Here is a 22517-nt window from a genome sequence, read left to right on the forward strand (position 1 = left end):
GATACCAGAAGTTGGAAGTTGCTCAGTTGTCAGTACAAGCATAACTTCCAAGATCATTAATTAACTTCAAGACTTTAGTTAAACTGATATTAATTAATGGTTACTCTTTGGAATATGTGATTAATTTCTAAGTGAGACAGACAAAGAATTTTTCACTTTTGTTTAGAGACGGGTCTCACTATGTTGTCCAGATGGTGTGCATTCATAGGTGTGAACACAGTGCACTGCAGCCTCAAAATGCTGGCCTCAAACCATGTTCCCACCTCAGCCTTCTCAGTAGCTGGCACCACAGGTGCACACCACCATGCTTAACCACCAAGTATATAATTTTACCACATACATACACATGTTCTTTTTAATATAATCACAATGTCATTACTGCACCCAGCAAAACAGTTTCTTAATCTAATACCCAGTCTGGGTTTAATGTCTTTTTCCAGTTGTTTTGTTCTAATTATTCTGATTTTTTTTTTTCACCATAACTACACAATTAGTTTACCCTTGTCTATAATGTGACAAGAGCAGAATTACAACAGTATATATACTCTTTTGGTAAGGCTCTTCCATGCAGCGTAACAGTTTTGAGATTAATCCACCTTGTTGGATGTATCAGTCAGCAATTTATCCTTTTCTATTGCTGAGTAGTATGCAACTCTTTTACATCTAAACTATCTCTGGAGGTTCCTAAAGGTCCCTGGGAAATCACAAAGATTTATTTTTTTCACCTTGTAACAAGAAGGATGTTAAAACTAATTTCTTTGGAGTATTCTGAGTTTCTTAAATAGCTCAACATGATTAGTTTCTGTCAAATCAAAGAGGAAGCATGGTCTTCTCTGGATACTTTTGTACAGATAAAAACTTTCAACTTTTTTTTTTTTAGAGGCTACACACTTTACAAGATAGATTGGAAGGCCTTAGGGCCTTGTCAATGCCCACAATATGTTCTTAGCTTTCAGATAAACACTGCTCCAATCTTAAGAAACAGTTATGTACTATATATACCTCAATAGATTTTAACTCTCCTCCATCCTGATTTTGTTGGTTACTGTATAAACTGACCATGGTTATCCAGTCTCATCATTAACAAGTGGTTTCTTCTTTCCTCTCTTCCTTGTGATATACCTCTGCTACTGACTACAGCATAGAAAGTGGGTCTACGACAAAGGATGACAGTCCCGGAGTCTTGCAGAAGAGACTATGCCAGACACTCTTGACCACTGATACTTCAACAAACTGACTCATGGATACAAAGTTTGAAGTATAAGCAACATCCCTTAAGCAACGGGCTGGATTACACCAACGGACTCAGCTGAGATTTCTGGGACCCTCTGTGAAGCAGACAACCCAAGATCTAGTGGAACACAATGTAATGACTGAATAATTAATGAAAGAAATCTAACTCTAGTTATATGAAATATAGTTGATTTTTTTATAATGTTCTATTTTCTCTCAGGTATGTGAAGAGGCCCCTTTTCATTAATTTTTAACCCTCCACTTAGCAAGCTATGCTTTTACAAATGGAAAGAAAACACTTTCAAAATGTTATCTTGTTTTCCCTGACTCTCAAAATTCAGGAATTAAAAATACTTTCACTGGCTCTCTTCACTTTTCATGATATGCAGCTGCTTGCATAAGATCATTAAGAATCTGGCCCCCTTTTTACCAGAAGAGAATCAGACAAACTGATTGTGCAACCCAGGCCATATCTGGAATTACATAAGAATTTTATTTAATAAGGTATAGAATAGTCACTATTAAAGAACAAGAACTGTAGTTCATGTGTTGAACTCATGCTCAGGAAACTGGTCTGGTGCCTATCCTATGGTGCAGGATCTCAGCCTTCTGTTCTGTATTAAGGTCAATTCCTGGAAAGCCTGAAATTTTGGCAGATTTTGGGAATTCTGAAGAGAGAAGAATTCATCTAAATGTACAGATACTACAGGTGAAATATGTAGAGATAATTTTCTTGATTTTTTTTTTTTTAGGTTGGTTTCCTAGTTTTAGAAGAGTCAGTAAGAACAGACAAAAACAAAAAATAAACAAAAATCTCATCTGGCTATTTAAAACGCAATGTAAGATTTCCTATGAAATTTCCTGAGGATTATTCTCTACCTTCACTAGCTACTAATACATCTTACCATCACCCAAATACAAAAAGATTGCTGTGTGTGTGTGATATCAAGAATAATCTCCACATATTATATAGAAGGGGAAGAAATAAACAAAAATTACAAAAACCCTGAAACCCTGAAAATAAGGTAAAAAAACGGCAGCATGTTCTTTCAATGTCATACTATGTTTTCTTTTTCTTTTTTTTTGGAGATGAAGTTTCGTTCTTGTCACCCAGGCTGGAGTGCAATGGCAGGATCTTGGCTCACAGCAACCTCCGCCTCTTGGGTTCAAGTGATTCTCCTGCCTCAGCCTCCCAAGTGGCTGGGATTACAGACACCCGCCACCATGCCTGGCTAATTTTGTATTTTTAGTAGAGATGTGCTTTCACCATATTGGCCAGGCTGGTCTCGAACTCCTGACCTCAAGTGATCCAACTGCCTCGACCTCCCAAAGTGGTGGGATTACAGGTGTTAGCCACCATGCCCAGCCTCAATATCACACTATTCTCTAGCAGGCCCAATCAAGGATTACTTCATACTTTAGAGCAGCACTGTCCAAAAGAAGTTCTGCAATGATGGAAATGTCCTACAGCTGTACAATCCAAATTGGTGGCCACTAGTTACATGTGACCACTAGCACTTGAAATGCAACCAAGGAACTGAGTATTTAATTTCACTGAAGTAATTTAGATGGCCACATGGGGTAGTGGCTACCATACTGGTTTGTGCAAATCCAGCCCTTGGACTATTTTGTATATACAACCCCTGAGGTCAAAATAGTTTTTACATTTTTAAAGGGCTGTAAAAAACAAAACAAAAAAGAATATAAAACAAAGACTTTGTGGTCCACAAAGTCCATATTTATCATTTGGCTCTTTACAGAAAAAGTTGGCCAATGTACATCCTAGGAGAATGTATTTTTTTGCTTGACATATTTATATTAAATAATATCCAGAATCTGTGAAATTACATTATAACTTGTAGATTTTTGTCCAGTATAGATACAGATGATTTCTGTCTGGCATAAAAGACAATCCCAAATTGTAAGACTTGTAAGACTGTGATACTGTGAAATATATATTTCCTGGCATACAACTTTTAAAATTCTTAGAATTTCAAAGTGATAGTTTTTTTATATACTAATGAGTTCAACTATGACTGGCATCCACAGGTAGCTTCAGGATGGGGTTGGTCAGCAGAGAGACCAAAGTAGGATGACAGGGTTGAGATTTCTGCCCTACTTTCAACCTCCCGGGAGGGGAGAGGAGCTGAAGGTTAGTTTAATCATCAGTGCCAACGATTTAATCAATCATGCCTATGTAATGAGGCTTCCATAAAAACCCAAACGGACTGGCTTTGGAGAGTTTCAGGATAGCTAATATCTATCCTGGAGGGTGCCGTTCCTGGAGAGAGTATGGAAGCTCTAAGCCTTTTCCCTCATACCTTGCCCTATGCATCGCTTCATCTGTAACCTTTGTAATAGCCTTTACAATTAACCAGTAAATGTCTTCCCTGGGGTTCTTTGAGCTGCTTAGCTAATTAATAAAACCCATGGAGTGAGTTGTGAGAAAATCGATTTACAGCCCATCAGTCATAATCACAAAACAACCTGGGGAACTCTTCCCTAGATCCCTACAAGGGTATAGAACCTGCCAAAGGAATTTGCTTTTTAGATTGGTGAAACCACCTTTGCAAAAATTATAACTGAGGAAATTATGACAGTGAAAGAGATCAGACCTAATCGACTCCATCTTGATTCTAACCTTTGAGCTGTCCTTGTTCATTCCTGGGTGTAGGTCAAAATAACCTTGGGAAGGAATTCAGTTTACGGTTTGACTGTGAAACAAAACTGATAGCAGTCCTTTCTCGGAAAGATCCCCTTCTTGCCTGGGGACCTGTCTGCCTTTGCAGGACTAACAAATTAGCTACAAGATTAGATATGATGGTTTAGGAGTCATACAGCTTCCGGCTCCAAGAGTCTGAACCTCCCCAAATCGCTCCCGGGGATAACATCACTATTGTAAAACCTAAGATCAGTGATTGAGATATTTCACAGACTCTGCACTCAATGGATCAGCTGACACCACCCAGACCCATAATCTGGCTTAACCAATTCTGCCATCCCACCCAGGAACAGAAGACAGCAAGAAAACCTCACTTTGACCCCCATGATTCCATCTCCAACCTGACCAATCAGCACTCCCCACTTCCGAAGCCCTTCCCTGGCAAATTATCTTTAAAAACCGATCCCCGAATGCTGGGGGAGAGGGATTTGAGTAATAATAAAACTCCAGTCTTCCACACAGCCAGCTGTGTGTAAATTACTCTTTCTCCACTGCAATTCCTGTCTTGATACATTGGCCCTGTCTAGGCAGAGGGCAAGGTGAACCTGTTAGGCGGTTACGAATTTGGAGGCTTGTCCGGGATTGCTCTTATGGCTACCTGCCTGTGGTTTGGTAGCACCCCTCTGGCAATGGATCCAGAGGCCAGCCCAAGTGGCTGCCTAGTTCTTTCGGACTGGCGGCTGACTCTGACACCATCTCTACTGACGGGGCACTGCCAACCCAATGTGCATGAATTTAATCGCAATGGATAAACAATCCTGGGGAGATGTCCAGTAACTGTAGCCCTATCACAGACTGCCTGTCTGTAGCCCCATTATGGGGTGTCTGGTTCAGTGAGTATCCAAGGCACTGCCACAGTTCCTTCCTTCTCCCAAATGGTTCTGTAGCCCCATGGTGTGGTATGTGTCTGCAGCTCCACCACGGAGTGTCTGTCTTGGTTCGGCTCCTTTGGGGTCTCAGTTGGCTCTCCCTAATTAGTAGGAAGAGTCTTAGTTAGGGAGACTTCTCCTCAATCCAGAAGATTTAGGGGAGATTTCTCAGACAGAGAATAGGAGGATAGTTTGGAAGGGGTACTCTGGAATTCTTGGTTAGGGATCTTGATTTGGAAGCCCTTCTGTCTGTTTTGTCTTTGTGTATGTTTCTGTATATGGTGGTGATCTCTGAAGGAACTGCTGACAGAAGTCAAAAATTATCTTGAGCAGTTAAAAGCCTTTGTGAGCTTGAAATTGGCTCCTCTAGACACCTTCTGGGAAGAGCAATAGAACCTACTGAATGTTGTAACTCAGTAGACAAGGCTTTTGTCTTTTGACAGGGGCAGCCCCGGTTGAATTCTTGGCCTTGGAAATGATTCCTTTCTGGTTATTTGTGTAACTTTGCCACTTTTTGAGGGTCTTACCCCCACTCCAATGGCTAGCTTCTGATTTTGTGTCTTGAATTTTTCTTTCTCCAAGCTACCCTTTGGAAGATTCTAAATCTTGTAAAAGGAAGCTGCTTACCATCTCTTTGAAACACCTTATGGGTCCATGGTTAAGTTATAACCTTAGCTAAAATTTGGGAAGTTAGCTGTGGCAAAGTTCAAAAGCCAGAAATATTGACTGTCCTGGCTAGAGTCTGACAATAAGATTTTTGATTTTAAGATTTTTTAAAAAAAATTTTAAAAAGAGCTCTATGGTTAAAATCAACTTAATTAAAAATGGATATCTAAGCTATATATATTTTAAAAGGCCTTGATTTTTTTTTTTCTTCTTGGATATTGGTTGTTTTTGAGAAAAAGTTTTTTTCTTCTCAGTCAACTGAATTATTTCTCTACTTTGCCCTCCTGATACCCACATAAGAGAACTTAAGATAATTTCTATAATTTCTAACAGCTTCCATTTTGGAAAAACAAAACAAAACAAAACCTGTTTTCCTCATGGAACCCCACGAGTTGAAAATGGATAGATTACTCTCAAAATCTAAGGCTCTGTTCAGCTTTACATTATGTTGCCTGACATACTTTTTTTTTTTTTTTTCAAGTTTTGGGGGTATCAGAAATTACTCTGCATTATGAGAGAGGTTTTAGTCTTGGTGTGTAATAACTAGGTACAAAATATACTTTAAGGGATGGCTAATAACAGTTATGGAGGCTCACTGCATGCTTTAATCAAAAAAGCATCTCTTGGCCACCTGGAAGGCAAGGAGGAAAAATCCCCACCCTCTAATGAGAGATGAGACTCCCATGGGGCATGGTCTAATTACAAAATGGGCTGATTGCCGGGAGGTGGAGGTTGCAATGAGCCAAGGTCACACCACTGTATTCTAGCCTGGGTGACAGGGCAAGATTCCATCACGATAAAACAAAAACAAAATAAAATGGGCTGACTGGGTTTGGGTTGCCAGGCAGTTAAATGCAGAGTAAAAACATTGCACCATCTTCTCCAACAGCATTTCCCTTTTGAAAATCCAGGATGCAATATAAAAATGGGACCCTTAATTTTGAGAATGTTTTGCTTTCCAGCTGTGCCTGCTTTTTAGGCCCTAGGAACTGCATGCTTTCCTAGCCTTGTTTCTTGAAGGGTTCTGCCCTGAAGCCAGTAATCCAACTTAAGAAACTGGCAAATGAAAAATGTTATAACTACTGGATATTCTGTCTGTGTATGTGTTGTATGTGATGTTTATATAAAAGAGCTCTGATTAACTAGCTTAAAGAAAAATAAGCACTTAAATCAGACATTTTGTCAGAAAAACTAAAACTAATGCCCTTTAGTTCATATAACTTTAGTAATCTTTTGGTAATAAACACTTTTAAAGATTACTGGTAAATAAAAGTATCTTCCAAATTTGGACGTTTCGTCTAAATTAGGTCAAATATTAGGTTTGCTAAATGCTCCAAGGTCATAAACTGCTTCTTTAACTTTTGAAAATTGTTCAATATACCTACCTCGGAGCCATTACATTCTAGGTAAGGCCTGGGGACATGTGAAATTAGCCCCCATAAAGACAGTATTTTATATAAAAGAATCCTGTATGGTAAATTCTTGTCCTAAAGTTAAAAGACTGGTTGTTTAAAGAGAGGGATGGTTAGGACAAGTCAGAAAGTCCAAGTATGTCATAGATGGTCTAAGTCATGAAAGGATTCATGAAAGGGAATTTATGCAAGAAATGTTGTACAATTCAAAGGTTATTAGGTCTCCTAAATACTTCATAAACTGCCACTATGACTTTACAACCTGCCTACTTTACAGCTAGGTAAAGTCTGGGGACATGTGGAGTTAGCCAAGTCCCCTGGCTATGCTGGAAAGTCAGATCTTATCTGCACTTCTGACTACACACCTGGTACGTAATTACAATTGCTTACTAACCAGGTTTTTCACTGAAAGTAAAAGTTGCTAAGAGTTAACAGCGTAACATGTATTTGAGACTACTGAAGAAACAGTTCTACATACAAGGTGTGTAAGGAAAGTAGAATGTACTTCTGGTAAAAGATTTTAAGAAGGCATGGGAATATGAATTTCTCGCCTAAGTTTAGAGGGTTAAAGGATTGTGTTAAGTGAGGAAGGAAAAATCTAAAGGTTTAAACGAGTTGTGAAAGGTTTATAAAAAATTAATGTGTGTAAACATATTGGCTAAAGGGGTGTTACTCTGTTTTTCCATCAATTGAACATTGGAATAAAAGTGCAACGGAGTTTTCCTAAAACACTGTTCTGCTCTTTAACAAAAAAAATATTGTAAAGGGTTATAAAAGGTTTATAAGAATCTTACCTTATGGTCAAACTAATTAAAACCGAATAGATTTGTAAAATGCTATTAAACTAAATTTAGGCTAGGCATGGTGGCTCATGCCTGCGATCTCAGCACTTTGGGAGGCTGAGGCAGGCAGATCACCTGAGGTCAGGAGTTTGAGACCAGCCTGACCAATATGGTGAAACACCATCTCTACTAAAAATTAGCCGGGTGTGGTGGCAGCACCTGTAGTGCCAGCTATTCAGGAGGCTGAGACAAAAGAGTTGCTTGAACCCAGTAGGCGGAGGTTGCAGTGAGCTGAGATTGTGCCACTGCCCTCCAGCCTGGGCAACAGAGCAAGACTCTGTCTCAAAAAAAAAAAAAAAAAAAAAAAAAATCACCTAGCGTTAGCATTTTAAAGATGCACTAATGCAAACATTAAATCTGGTTTTCTCTTTTGAAAAGAATTTTTATGTAACATTAAAAGATAACAAAAGGTTTTTGTTTGCCTTTTAAGTAAACTACAAAAAAGGCAGGGGGCAGTGTGGAGAGAAAAGACAAATTCAGTTGGCATCATGCCATCTTCACTGGATCTTATTGTTTGGAAAGCTGAGTCTCCTCTCTCCTCTCTACCAGAGTAAAGGTTTTTCCTGTTTTAAAATTTGTGAGTTATCATTTTGGTTAAACAAATGACTTATGGTGACCTGGGATTCTACTTTGTGAATATCCAGTGCTATTTTTTTGAGACAAGGTCTTGCTCTGTTGCCCAGGCTGGAGTGCAGTGGCACAATCTTGGCTCACTGCAACCTCTGCCTCCTGGGTTCAAGTAATTCTCATGCCTCAGCTTCCCAAGTAGTTGGGATTATAGGCGTACACCACCACACCCAGCTAATTTTTGTATTTTTTGGTACAGATAGGGTTTCACCATGTTGGCCAGCCTGGACTCCAACTCCTGGCCTCAAGTGAACTGCCCACCTCGACCTCCCAAAGTGCTGGGATTGTAGGTATGAGCCACTGTGCCCTTCTGATATCCAGTGTTTTCAACAAAGGAAACACTGTCAAATATAAAATGGTATTTAATTCTCTTTGGGTTATATTCATATAAATATGTTATTAGTATGTGTTATAAAACTGTATGAGATTCCTATAATTCTGATATGCCTCACTGTATGTTATCAATAATATTACAATTGTTATGTTAATTATTGTGCGCCACAGAGGTAACAAATTTCCTTGTCAATTGTGTCTTTGATTGTGGCTGCCCTAAAATGTTTTTTCATCCACAGACAATTGTCTTGTTTTGATCCCCTTTAGAAAATGGTTTTATAATTAGCTATAAAACTTCGACAGGTGCTCTTGAATGCAAGTTTCTAATAATGCTGGAGATTGTGACATTAGAATAAAAAAAATCTTTCAGGACTCTCAGGGATAGCTAAAATATTCATGAATATCAAGCAGAACAGGAGTTAACTGAATGGACCGAACAGAAAACTGAAGTAATCTTTTTCTTCACTTTTTTTGCTTAAAAAGTTGATCCTTTTTGTTTTTTCAGAGCCAAGCGTGGTGGCTCATGCCTGTAATCCCGCACTTTGGGAGGCTGAGGCGGGCAGATCACTTGAGGCCAGGAGTTCGAGACCAGCCTGGCCAACATGGCAAAAACCCCATCTCTACTAAAGGTACAAAAATTAGCCAGGCATTGTAGTGCAGGACTGTAATTCCAGCTATTAGGGAGGCAGGAGAATTTCTTGAACCCAGGGGGCTGAGGCTGTAGTGGGCCGAGATTGTGGCACTGCACTTCAGCCTGGGCAACACAGTGAGACTCTGTCTCAAAAGTTTCTCCAGAATGTGGAAACTATCTGTATTTTTAACTTATGGCGATATAGTTACTTACAGTGCAATAAGAAAGATTTCTTTTCTAACAGGACACAATTGGAGAAACTGGTTATTTTACCAAGGCTTTGACTGGAATGGCGTGCTTTCCTTTAAGGAATCAAACTTGACTTGTAGAGCCAGTGAAAGCCCCTTGGGAAAACTGACCTTACACCTTGTTGACACAGTACCTGTACAGGGTTTCTGACCTGTGGTAAGTAAAGAATGTCACTTTCTGATAGGCCCAGGAGCCCCAAGTTATCTTGGGACCTCAAGAGGAGAGGAATTTACCCAACTCATGGCTATCTGAGGGTATAAACCCATGGATGGGCTTGGCTTTAAAAAAGTCTTAACTGAGGTTCCTTATGGAACTGACTTCCATCAAAGCCAATTAAAAGGCCTATGTGAGAAATAATTATTCTTGCTGTGTTCTATGGAAGAAATCAGGCCAAGTATAATAACTAAAGTTTATTTTGCAAACAAATCAGTCCTATCATGATTTGTTGCTAATAAAAATAAGGACTGGGAGAGAAAAATTGTGTTTCAAAAACTATAGTATGCCTGTTATTGTTTTTGAGTTTTTATTTTATTTTATTTCCTTTGCAATTTAGATTCTGGTGAGCCACAATGCCCCAAGCTAATGTTTTCAAATCTTTACTTTTAAAACTGGAATTTGCACTCCTTACCCTAGAACTCAGTATTTATAGTACACTGTCCGCTTAAATGCTGTACTAAAACCATAGATGAGAATACTAACACTTTTGTCATGAAGCCTTGGAATCTCAGCCTGGCCTGTGTGAGTACACTCAAGACAGATGCAAAGCAGTTCCACTTCTCTCACTTTGGGGTCAACACCTTCCCCCACTACTCCCGGTTAGGAGAAAGAAGCCAGAGTGACTGACGGCCCTTTCCCAACTTCATAGCCCATACCTTAAGAATAAGGTGCTGTTAAACCCAAAGGGAAGGATTGAAACTGCCTTTGTAAAAACTGTAACTGAGGAAATTATGACAGTGAAAGAGATCAGACTTGAACGACTCCATCTTGCTTCTAACATTGAGCTGTCCTTGCTCACTCCTGGACGTAGGCTGGAACTAACCTTGGCAAGGAATTCAGTTTATGGTTTGACTCTGAAACAAAATTGATAATAGCCCTTTCCCGAAAAGACCCCCTTCTTGTCTGGGGACCAGTCTGCCTTTGCAGGACTAACAAATTAGCTATAAGATTAGAAATGATGGTTTAGGGGTCATACAGCTTCTGGCTCCAAGAGTCTGAACCTCACCAAATTGCTCCTTGGGATAACATTACTAAGATCAGTGGTTGAGATATTTTGCAGATTCTCTATCAATGGATCAGCTGACACCACCCAGTCCCATAATCTGACTCAATCCCATCTTCAGCCTGACCAATCAGCACTCTCCACTTCCCAAGCCCCTACTCGCCAAATTTATCTTTAAAAACTCTGATCCCCAAATGTGGAGAAACTGATTTGAGTAGTAATAGAACTCCAGTCTCCAGCTCTGCGTGAATTACTCTTTCTCCACTGCAATTCCCATCTTGATAATTCAGCTCTGTCTAGGCAGAGGGCAAGGTGAACCCGCTGGGCAGATACATTGGTATCAACCTCCTGAAAAGCCATTATTAAGACAGATTCTGAATTTAGGGTATATGAAGCTGTCCTCACAGGATTAACAAGAATTCTGGGCAGAAAGATAGTTATAATTAAGTGTTAATGAAGCTGAACTTAGACCTACTTCCTTGTAACCGAAAGTCATGTAGCAGTAGACACTGAAAATTTGCATCCCTATTTTCCTATAGATGAAATTTCTGACCTTAGAATCATAAAGCTTTTAAGAATTGCTTAGGATGTTTTTCAGATGTCAAATTCCAGCAAAACAGCTAATGCTAACTGGTTTGAAGCTCCCCAGAGAGGAATAGAATCAGCATGAGAATACAGCTTCTTCTTCAACCTGTCCCACGACTTCACCCTGCACTCTAACCAATGAACGATCTCTACACTTCGGCCTACTTCAAAACCTTTAAACACCCTAACGCCCCAAATCCCTTAGGGAGTCAGAGTTGAGGTTTCCTCATGTCTTGTCATTTAGTGGCCCTACAAATAAACCTCTTTTTCTACTGCAACCCAGTGTCTGTGCATACTGACTTGCTGTGGACATGAGGCAACAAACTTATGCATGCATAAGCTTCTGTATAACGCTGCAAAGTGGAGAAAAGTTTTGGTGGATGCAGAATGCATGGCTCACAATGGAACAATTACATGGCTATACATGATCCAGACAAACGTGGTTATTCCTGAGCAAACAGCCAGGCTGGTGGACTAGACAAAAGGCTTCCCTGAGAACGAGGACTACCCAACTCCGTCTATAAATGCCAAGTGGAACATCCCAGACAAAGCAACTGATGTGCATGCCTTACGGGACTGGCTTTAAAATGACTGGGACACTTGTTCAGCAAATATGCCTGCCTCCCAGGTCTTTTAAGAATTGCTTAAGATGTTTTTCTCAGGAAATTGGTAAGTGCTGTGCTTAAGGGTGTCCTTTAGGGTGGAACCCCTCACATAACCTTACTGCTGCAAAACCACAAAATTGAGGAAGCCATATAAGGTGGCTTCCTTAGCTTCATTAGGTCTTACAGACACAAATAAAAACATTAATTAACAAAAGAATGGCAAAAGGCAGGGAGGAGAGTCAAAAGACTCCTTCCAGGAAAATTTTTAAGGGATCATTAACAAGGTAAGTAAAAAATCATTGATAGGGGTGATACAAAAAAGGAAAAGAAGGTGGAGAGTCACAGGACTCCTCTCAGCAGGGTGGTTATTAAGAAATGGCATGAATAAAATGAAATTAACGAGACTAAAACAAAGATTTTAATACAATATTACTGAAAAATAAGGTAGGTCTAAGGGAGCCCCTCTTGGTCCCTCAATTTGTCCCACGTTGGAGAAATTTAAAGTCAGAAGGCAAAGATTACAATGAGAAATCTGATCTGAAATTGCCTAGGGAGATTAATCAAGGCAAAATTGATAAAGCACAAGGGTCCCTTTGCTTACCCTCTGGCTAGGGACTCAGAGCCTCTGCACACAAGTGGGTAAAACCTTCGGGGGTGGTGAAGATAAATCCCTGAAACTCCTTGATATAAGGAGTCCTATGATCCACTGGCGAAGAAAGCTCCGACTAGGGCTACCAGATTGGGAGAATATGAAAAGGTAAGCGTTGACAGGATTATATAAACTGGAATGGCAATAAACAGGCTTTAAGTTAAAAAGTTGTATCTCCTTTACTTGAATGTTTTATGGAAACGGATGTTATGTCTGGTGGGGAAACACTTCCCGTACCTAGTATTATAAAACCAAAACCTGTTCATGAAGTCCTAATAGAGGCTAAAGCTAGGAAAGTAAAGTTGATGGAATTAGGGTACAAGCTTGGAGAATGGTATATCTGAGTGGCATACTAGATTAACAACTATAATTTTTTCTTTCTTTCCAATATCACTTCAATTCCCACTGCCCCCACCCCTCATCCCCATCTGATACAGGGGTCACAGGACCAGGGCTGCAACTACAGTTGCACTAAGCAGGGATGACTCCTAAGCAAGTAACTGCAACTGTTTTTAAAACCTATGTCAGAATTCCTAAGGAGCTAATGGGGGTATGGTTGTTTTTTCACAAATTTTGGCAAAATAGAGGCTAAGAGGAAAACTCCCACACATCTCCTGTCAGAAGCATGTTAGAGTCTGCATAAGCAGGAGAAACTGAGTCAGTTATTCCTACATTCTCACAAGGACATTCACCAGTTTTGTACCCAAATCTAGCAATCTTATTCTAACACCGTTTTTTCAGCACCTATACTCATTTCCTCCAATGCTCCTTGAACCAGTTTTCCAATCCAGCTGGTTCCCTCACAAATAAGTTAAATGAATGCTTGCTATATGCTCATTTTTTAGGAATTAAAAATTTTAAAACACATGGAAAATAATGTAATCATATTTTGTTCAGGGTAGCGATGTGCCTAGGTAAAACTGAACATTTCATAGTTTGCTTTACTACTAGTGGTCACATGATATAGTTCCAGCCAACTAGAGGTAAGCAGAAACCCGCTAGGGTTTTCTGGAAAACTGTTACCTCCTCTTCCATCCTTCCTTCTTGAGAGACCTGATGGCTGGAGCTGCAGCGGTCATTTTGTGACCATAAGGGTAGAGTTTGTAATCATTACTCACCCTTGGACTGCTGCTTATCTTTAGACTTTTTAAATGAAAGAAAAGCCTTATTTTGTATAGGTTTCTATTATTGCAGGCAAATTCATTACCTAATAGAGACGTATCAATTTTCATTAACCTACCTATTATAACAAAGTAACAATTTCATTTTCTTAATTAAAAAAATATCAGGGTCAAGAATGAAACATACTGTGAATTAAATATGCTGATTCTTCTCAAGTTTGGCATTTGGTTGGTGGGGACCCATGCAGGTCCAACATGTGTATCAAGAAGTGTTATTTCTGTTCGGGCCCATCTACCCTGGCCATGGCATGATGTTCATCTGCAACAATTGCAAGGTGTTCGGATTTTGTAAATCTAAATCTCATAAAAACTTTAAAAAGCACAATCCTTGCAAAGTTAGATGGACCAAAGCATTCCGGAAAGCAGGTGGCAAAGAGCTTACAGTGGATAATTCATTTGAATATGAAAAACATAGAAATGAAACCATCAAATACCAGTGAAAGCTATGGAATAAAACTATTGAAGCAATGAAGAGAGTTGAAGAGATGAAACAGAAACGCCAAGCTAAATTTATAACGAACAGATTGAAGAAAAACAAAGAGCTACAGAAAGTTCAGGATATCAAAGTCAAGCAAAACCTACATCTTATCCGAGCCCCTCTTGCAGGCAAAGGGAAGCAGTTGGAAGAGAAAACAGTACAGCAGTTACAAGAGGACGCGGACATCGAAGATGCTTCTTAAAAATCTCTGTAACCATTTCTTCTATGTACATTTGAAAATGCCCTTTGGATATTTGGAACTGCTAAATTATTTATTTTTTACATAAGGTCACTTAAATGAGAAGTGATTAAAATATATCTTTCCTACACTGCCATCTACAAAACATCAGATATTACAGATGTTAGCTTGCATCTCAGTGTTAAATCCTCACTGATAGATATGTAAATCATGAAAATTCTACTTATAACTATAGAAGTAAATTGTGGACATAAATGGTTATGCCAATTGGATAATGGCACTAGGCAGCATTTGTATAATAACTAATGAAAAAAATCATGGCTAGCGATATACAAAATAAAATACTATTTGCAGCCAAATATTCCCTTTATTCATCCTATGGAAAGGCAGATACAACAAGGAACTAACAGTTTGTATGACAGTGTCAAATATTATTTTGATTTTAGTATTTCCTGTTTTGGTTTATTTGCATCTTAGAAGAGCGTAATAGCATTGTTTGATGAAGCTTAATTATGCTGGACTGTTTTGACCTGGTTTAACCATTCTGATAGGTAGTTGTGGATGTTGGGAATTAGAACTGAATAATCTTTGGCTGGAAAGGCACCACATGCTGCAATTTCCACTTTGGAAAATACTCAGTTCTAACTTGTTATTCCTGGTAGAACAAACTTTATTTTTCTAGCCTAGCAATGATCTAGAAGCAGAGGAATCCCAGTGCCTTTTAAAAGTTATTATGTAGTTTTCCTTTTAAAAGCCCCTGTTTTTGGAAAGTAGAATTTACGGGTGCAACATCTGTTCATTATTTGCACATAAAATAATACCATTTAAAAAGTTAAAAAAAAAAAAGTGCTGATTCAAGAATGGATAAAGATCCCAGAAGACTGGTAGGTAGGTAATTTCAATCAAAACATGCCATAATCACAAATTACTTTCATATTTTCAGACGTGAATTTATTCCTACAGCTCTTATTCATCAAGTAATGTAAATTACTAATTCTGTCAGCACTAAGACCGAACAAAACCGGAATCTTTCTAAAGAAGGTGTTTTTTTTGTAGTTGTTGTTTCGTGTTTTTTTTTTTTGGTCTTTAAGAGACAAGATATTGCTCTGTTACCCAGGCTGAAGTACAGTGGTACAATCATGGCTCACTACAGACTTGGAACTACTGGACGCAAGCAATCCTACTGCCTCAGCCTCCTAAGTAGCTAGGACTACAAGCACCATCCACCAGCCTGGCTAAATTCAGTTTCTTTAAGCCAAAAAAACTTCTTTATGTTGTTTCCATATGAAAAACTGATTTTTGGCCAGATGCAGTGGCTCATGCCTGTAATCCTACCACTCTGGGAGGCCAAGGCAGGCAGATCACTTGAGGTCAGAGGTTCAAGATCAGCCTGGCCAACATGGTGAAACCCTGTCTCTACCAAAAAATACAAAAATTAGCTGGGCATGGTGGTGCACACCTGAACTCCCAGCTAACCAAGAGGCTGAGGTGGGAGAATCACTTGAACCCAAAAGGCAGAGGTTGCAGTGAGCCGAGATCATGCCACTGCACTCCAGCCTGGGCGACAGAGTGAGATCCTGTCTCAAAAAACAAAAAACAAACAACAACAACAACAAAAATAACACAACAACAAAAAACTGATTTTAAAAAAAGTTTTTAAATTAATTACCATAAGGATATCCCCCCTACAATTTTGTTCTTGAAACTCAAGACTGCTAACCTATGATTACATCAATTTCATAAAAAGCCAACACAGAACAAGATGTGGTCCTTGATTTAATTACAATCCTACAATTCTGGCTGGGAAATGGACAAGAAAAAGGAAGCTACAGACAATCACTTCTGACCTCAGCATAAGCAATACCAGTATCCCTTATTTCGACATTCTGGTATAACCCCAAAATGTTAGCCCTAAGAAGAGACTGAACAAACCACTCTTTCTTAAGAAGATGATCTTCACAACCACGGTGAGTAAAAAATATTCTGGGAAGTGCAAAAAGGCCACCAACCTTCTTCCTAGTAAAATCAAAACAGAAACTCCATGTCACTACCCAGTATTACATCTATGAATTCTTTCCTTCATGAACAAATCAATTGTTCAAGAATTCATGAAACCTACCTGGGCAACATGAGGAAACCCTATATCTTAAAAAAAAAAAAAAAAAAAAAAGCCCAGCATGGTGGCACATGCCTACATTCCCAGCTACTCAGGAGACTGATGTGGGAGGATCACTTGAGCCTGGAAGGGCAAGGCTGCAGAGAGCTGAGATTACACCACTGCACTCCAGCCGGGTGACAAAACCAAATCCTATCTCACACATGCACAGATGAAACCAGGTACCAGGCTCTTCTAACTGAAAGGGTAGTAAAACAGTACCTGGTCAACTTGAACCCTCTGAAGTCAGTACCGCAATAGGCCACTTCTACTTTAATTACTTTTTTTTTTTTTTCATTCTTACCTTACTCCATAAACACATAAGTAAAACTGGGAAAAGGTCAATTACTAGCTGTTCTTAAACACCCTCTCTTTTTCTCACAAATTAAAAATGGACTGGGTGGTAGCTTGCCTGAGTTTCATGGGTGTACTGTAACTTCAACGTTTTAAGACTGAGTAGTCCTCCCCAGGACTCTGCTTGAAGTCCTCCAGGCTGGTACTGTTTAGGGCACTGGCTAGGCCTCTGGGTGGCTACTCACTGCCATCAAGTAATGCCTGAAGTTAAGCATCAACTGATGGGCAGCTGTGGTCTGCAAACTCCACACCTTAAAAGTTCACGGAGACCCCAAACAAGTAGCTGTGTCATTTACTTCCAATTACTTCTTTTATCTGTTAACCAACCAGGCTTCACTGACTGTTAGCACCCAGTTTCTTGCTATGGACTTCAGTCACCCCAGCATAGCACTAGCTCCAGATACTTCACACTGCCATCTCCTCTATTTTCTCACTTCTCTAAGATGTATGGAACACTTGCAACTCACCCACAACTACTGAGGCACCCCTTGGCCCTCAGAGTCATCCTCAGGATTCCTTTACATCCAAGATTCCAAGCTCTGAAATTACTCTGATTACAACCTCCAGAAGTCTCCAATACTTAACTTCCCTGTGTGCACGACCCTCTGGGTTTCAGAGCACAGGGTCGAAGGTCTAGTCCCTCCCTTAATCCTCGCGGCTCATTCCGCCCTTTCTGCTTTCATCTGTTTCCCTGTCCTAGCTTGAACAAGGCTGACCTCTTCAAAAATATTTCCTGGGCCCCAGTGTGCCTTGCTCTATTGTACTTCAGACCCCCTTACCTCCAATCCTTGTGTACTGGCATCACAAACCTCTTGAGTCGGGGAAAACATTACCTACTTGAGAGTTTCTGGCTCAAGTGACACTGTAAGTTCATACTATCTAACCTTCCTTGGCCTTTACTTCATCCCAGTCCTTTTTATGTTTTCAGTCTGCAGCAGTTCCACTGCACCTAACACATCCTACTGTTTCGGAGCTCTTGCGCTCCCTCTCTGGGGATGAACTAGCACTGAGACTGTACTGTAGGCCACTGGAGCCTTCAACTGCCCTCTTCAAGTATTAGAAACATATGCGCTAGGCATGGTGGCTCATGCCTGTAATCCTAGCACTTTGGGATCCTGAGGTGGGAGGATCATTTGAGCCCGGGAATTCAAGATTAGCCAGGGCAGCATAGTGAGATGCCATCTCTACCAAAAACACAAAAATACACCATGGGCATGGTGGCACATGCCTGTAGTCCCAGCTGCTCAGGAGGCTAAGAAGATTGCTTGAGCCTGGGAGGCAGAGGTTTCAGTGAGCTGAGATCACACCACTGCACTCCAACCTGGAGACCCTGTCTCAAAAAGGCAGTCTAAAGCTCAGGTCAAAAAAATAAATAAACAAACAAATAAATAAAAACAAAGCTCAGGTCCCCTGACATGTTTTGTTCAGCATATATAACTGTTTTTTCGAATATGTAGTTTAAAAATATTTTACTCACATAATTCGATGTGTATGATTTTAAAAATGTAAATTAGTGGCCACTTAAAGAAATACAATGTTTTACATAATTAAATCCGGACTCCTTGCTTCTCTTAGATAATGAGAACACTGGACATCACTGAGCCCCACTGTGTAACTGACTAATGCGACACACATGGGAATCTGCCCTCTCCAACAGGGCCGTGTGCCTTCGTTCACCACAGTCCCTCCTCCCGACCATCTCACTTCCCTACACAGGTTCCCTGCCTGGTTCCCAGGAAGCACTCTGAGTTTGTGGCTCTTTGATCTAAAAGAAGGGTTCTTTTTTTTCTCTTGAGACGGAGTTTTGCTCTTGTTGCCCAGGCTGGTGTACAATGGCGCGATCTTGGCTCACCACAACCTCCACCTCCCTGGTTCAAGCAGTTCTCCTGCCTCAGCCTCCTAAGTAGCTGGGATTACAGGCATGCGCCACCCGGCTAATTTTGTAATTTTAGTAGAGACGGGGTTTCTCCATGTTGGTTGGGCTGGTCTTGAACTCCCGACCTCAGGTGAGATCAGACCACCTCAGCCTCCCAGAGTGCTGGGATTACAGGCGTGAGCCACTGCGCCCGGCCTAAAAGAAGAATTCTAACTCGTCTCACTCCTCAACCTCATCCCTTTCCACCACTGCTTCACAGGGAGGGTCCCACCTCTGTTTCTTCACTTTAATCTCTATTTGCGAATGAGGCAACAGCTAGCTAGTACCTCCCTTTCGTCTCTGAAATTCAATCCTCACACTCCTTTGCTTCCAAGATGTCTTCCAGCACTGACTTCAGTCCCTTCTCTCTGGGCCCCCTATGGAAACTGCCCTCTTATAAGGACTTCTCACTCTTAGACATTGCCTCTCTAGCCCCTGTATTAATGCCAAATTGCACAAAAGTTGCTCAACCCTTATTCTCAATTTCTGTACTCATACTATTGAAAACCAGCAACAGACCACACTGAGCAGCCCCAGCCCAGAGTTTGTGTAAACACTGAGACATTTGTGGAAATGTAAATCTCTCATGTCCTCCTAACTCTTCCATGACTCTTCACTGACTACCTGCAGGGTAAAATCCATGTTCTGCAGCAGGCCCCAAGCACTCTGATGTGTGACGCAACTGCCCTCTTTCACGCCCCTGTGATTGCGCACAGCTTCTTCCTCTGCCAGGAGCTCCCTGCTCCCTAGGAAACCAGCTGGCAGAGCAACCCTTCCATTCCTGTGTTACAGAAACACCTTGCACACACTGCAGTTGTTATATGTATCACACTTTACTGTATCTTCCCCATGTCTGTCTCCCCTAAGAGGCAACAGGATCCTTGAGGTCAAAGGGTAACCGTCAGTACACTTCCTGGCACCAGAGTTTTCCTTAAATGTTGACGAGCTGGTAGCCCCAACCAGTCAACAGGTCAAACAACTTAACCATCCCTCCTGCCACCTGGCTTAAAACCAACCCCTAAATCCCTACATCCACACAGCTGCGCTGTCCCTGTGAAAACCTTGCCACCCCTGCCCCCCTTATGCCCAAGGCTAACTTGCAACTGTTCCTTCCACTGTTGGTCTTCTGTTTCAGAAAGATTCCATGCTTCTCAAAATCCTCACTGATTCTCTATTAAATAAGGTCCAATGACCTTAGCCTGACATTTTGGTACCTCAGGCTTCATCTTTCACAGGAGCACCTGGACACCTTTTACCATGACACTCCATGTTTTCTGGGCCTTTGCTCCACAACCACCTCTGGAAGGTCAGGTACCTGGGAATATTTGGCTCTTCTAAGGCCAGCTGAAGTACTGCTTCCTACAACAAATCTTCCCTTTAACAAAAGTAGCCACTGGTACCGAGTCAGTGCCTGTTTTTCAACCTGCATGGGCACTATCACTGTCAACTAGCAGTTTCCATTTCACCCCTCTGCAGTCAATGGAGGCCCACCTAACTAAGCTCTACATTCTCCTCTACTCTATCATTTGCAAAAGGCAGTGAATTAACATTTTAAAGGCAAAACACAAGTAAACCACATGGTGGGACACAAGACACTTCACTTCATCTTATTTTGAGCAGAGACACTATAATTGAAAAACTCTTCTTTACTCTAAATCTTCCTTCCTCTAAATCTGCTGCTCTTCCACAGCCTAACTTAAAATATTACAGACATTGAATCAAATTTGCTTTCCTCTTCTTAGTTTTTAAAATCAAGATAATGGTTTTCTCTTCCTTCAAGAAAGTAAAACAAACTCCAAAACAAATTCAGAACAAAAAAGCCCTGATTGTGGCATTCAACCCTTACCCATGAGTCTCAAGGGGAGAAAAAAAAAATTTCTTACAAGTGGGAGGGTTGACTTACGAGTAATACACATCACAAAGATCAACAAGCAGGAGCACATACTAGCAAGAAACTGTAAGACACACCTTTCCCAAACAGCTTGGCTGAACTGTGTGGCAAGGACAGCCAAGAAAACTGGCATCGGGAAGGTCTGGCAGGACCAGCAGGGCTCTTCTGTAGAGCAAAGGAGTCATTCTCCATGCTTGCGATGAGTCTTGAGCAAAAGCAGAACCCAGAGCAGGCAGAACGCACAGCAAAGGCAGAGACTACTACAGTGGAGGTTTAAGCTGAAAGGTGCTAAACCAGAACACTGGAAAAATAAAGTGGGGTTGGATTAATCGTTCTGTAAGTCAGAGGAGGAGTTTAGGCTGAATGAGACAGGTGACAGGAGGCTCTAGTAGGTTCCAGGGCAGGAGAATGACTTTTTGCAGGAGGATTACTCTAATACAAGTTGAACCAGGGAGGGAGGGAGCAATGAATCAATAAAGGCAATGGAGCAAGGGAGGGGACATACAGTAATGAAAGTCTTAACTGCAGCAAATGCAATAGAAAGGAAAGGAACGAATGCACGTAAGAGATTTTCAGAAGAAAAAGCAGGACTTAATCATGTCAAGCGTTTAAGCCCTGAGAAGTGCAGAAGATTGGATACCTGGGGAGAATGGACAAAGGGGAATGCGCCTTAGACCAGCTGTCTGCAATCCAACTGACTAAAAAAGTTAAGCCCAGGAAAGCAAACTTGGTTCTACATCTACAATGTTGGCTTTTCGTTTTGTTTTGTTTTTTTGAGACGGAGTCTCGCGCTGTCGCCCAGACTGGAGTGCAGTGGCACAATCTCGGCTCACCACAACCTCTGCCTTCCGGGTTCAAGCGATTCTCCTGCCTCAGCCTCCCGAGTAGCTGGGATTACAGGCGCGTGCCACCATGCCAGGCTAATTTTTTGTATTTTTAGTAGAGAGCCACTGCACTCCAGTGTTGATGACAGAGTGAGACCCTGTCTCAAATAGAAAAAAATAGGTAAACATACATCCTTTCTTTCTGACACTCTCCAAGCGTTTTATTACTATTAATGGTTTTTCCCCAAATCTCAAGAGAACACGGTTTTTACCGTGTTACCCAGGACGGTCTCGATCTCCTGATCCGCCCGCCTCGGCCTCCCAAAGTGCTAGGATTACAGGCGTAAACTACCGCGCCCGGCCTAAAATGTTTTAAGTTAAGCTGTGAAGAACTATACAGCTGAATGCCCTGTCTCCTCTAAGCATGTTTAAAGCAAACACACGATTTTTTGTTAAACCTAAGAACATCAGGAGATATGACTACTCAGATTCAAGGACACTGACATTTGTCAAGTAGGATGCAAAAAGAGGGCCCTTCCTGCCCATCCCGCAGACAGGGCTCATCGTATAACGAAGGCTCTGGAAACAAACTCCCTAGGTCTGAATCCTGCTGCCCTACTTAGGAGATGGAAAAACCTAGAAAAACTTGGTTACCTAGGAGGAGGAACATACTGTGTTGCTTTTTGGTTTGCAAAGGGAGGGAAGTAGATAGAGGTGCTGAAGAGGTCTGAAATGCTGATTTAGGCAGAAGGTGAGTCACCACTTTGAGTTTCAGTTTCCTCAGCTGTTAATTTTAAAAAAAAAAAAAAAAGACAGCGGAGTGGTGGTGAGGAGGATAAAATCTACCTTATTAGAAGCCATTAAGGGCTGCAAATTCC

At 40.9% G+C, this 22517-nt stretch overlaps 1 protein-coding gene and 1 pseudogene across 1 annotated transcript in view; one reads left to right on the forward strand and one right to left on the reverse strand.

The window, feature by feature from the left end:
• N4BP1 (NEDD4 binding protein 1) overlaps window positions 1-22517 on the reverse strand; it is a 68272-nt gene that overhangs the window by 44340 nt on the left and 1415 nt on the right. The window lies entirely within an intron of this gene.
• On the forward strand, window positions 14019-14503 carry LOC111524426 (annotated as a pseudogene).

Source organism: Piliocolobus tephrosceles, chromosome 17 (assembly GCF_002776525.5).
Source record: "Piliocolobus tephrosceles isolate RC106 chromosome 17, ASM277652v3, whole genome shotgun sequence".
Lineage (NCBI taxonomy): Eukaryota > Metazoa > Chordata > Mammalia > Primates > Cercopithecidae > Piliocolobus > Piliocolobus tephrosceles.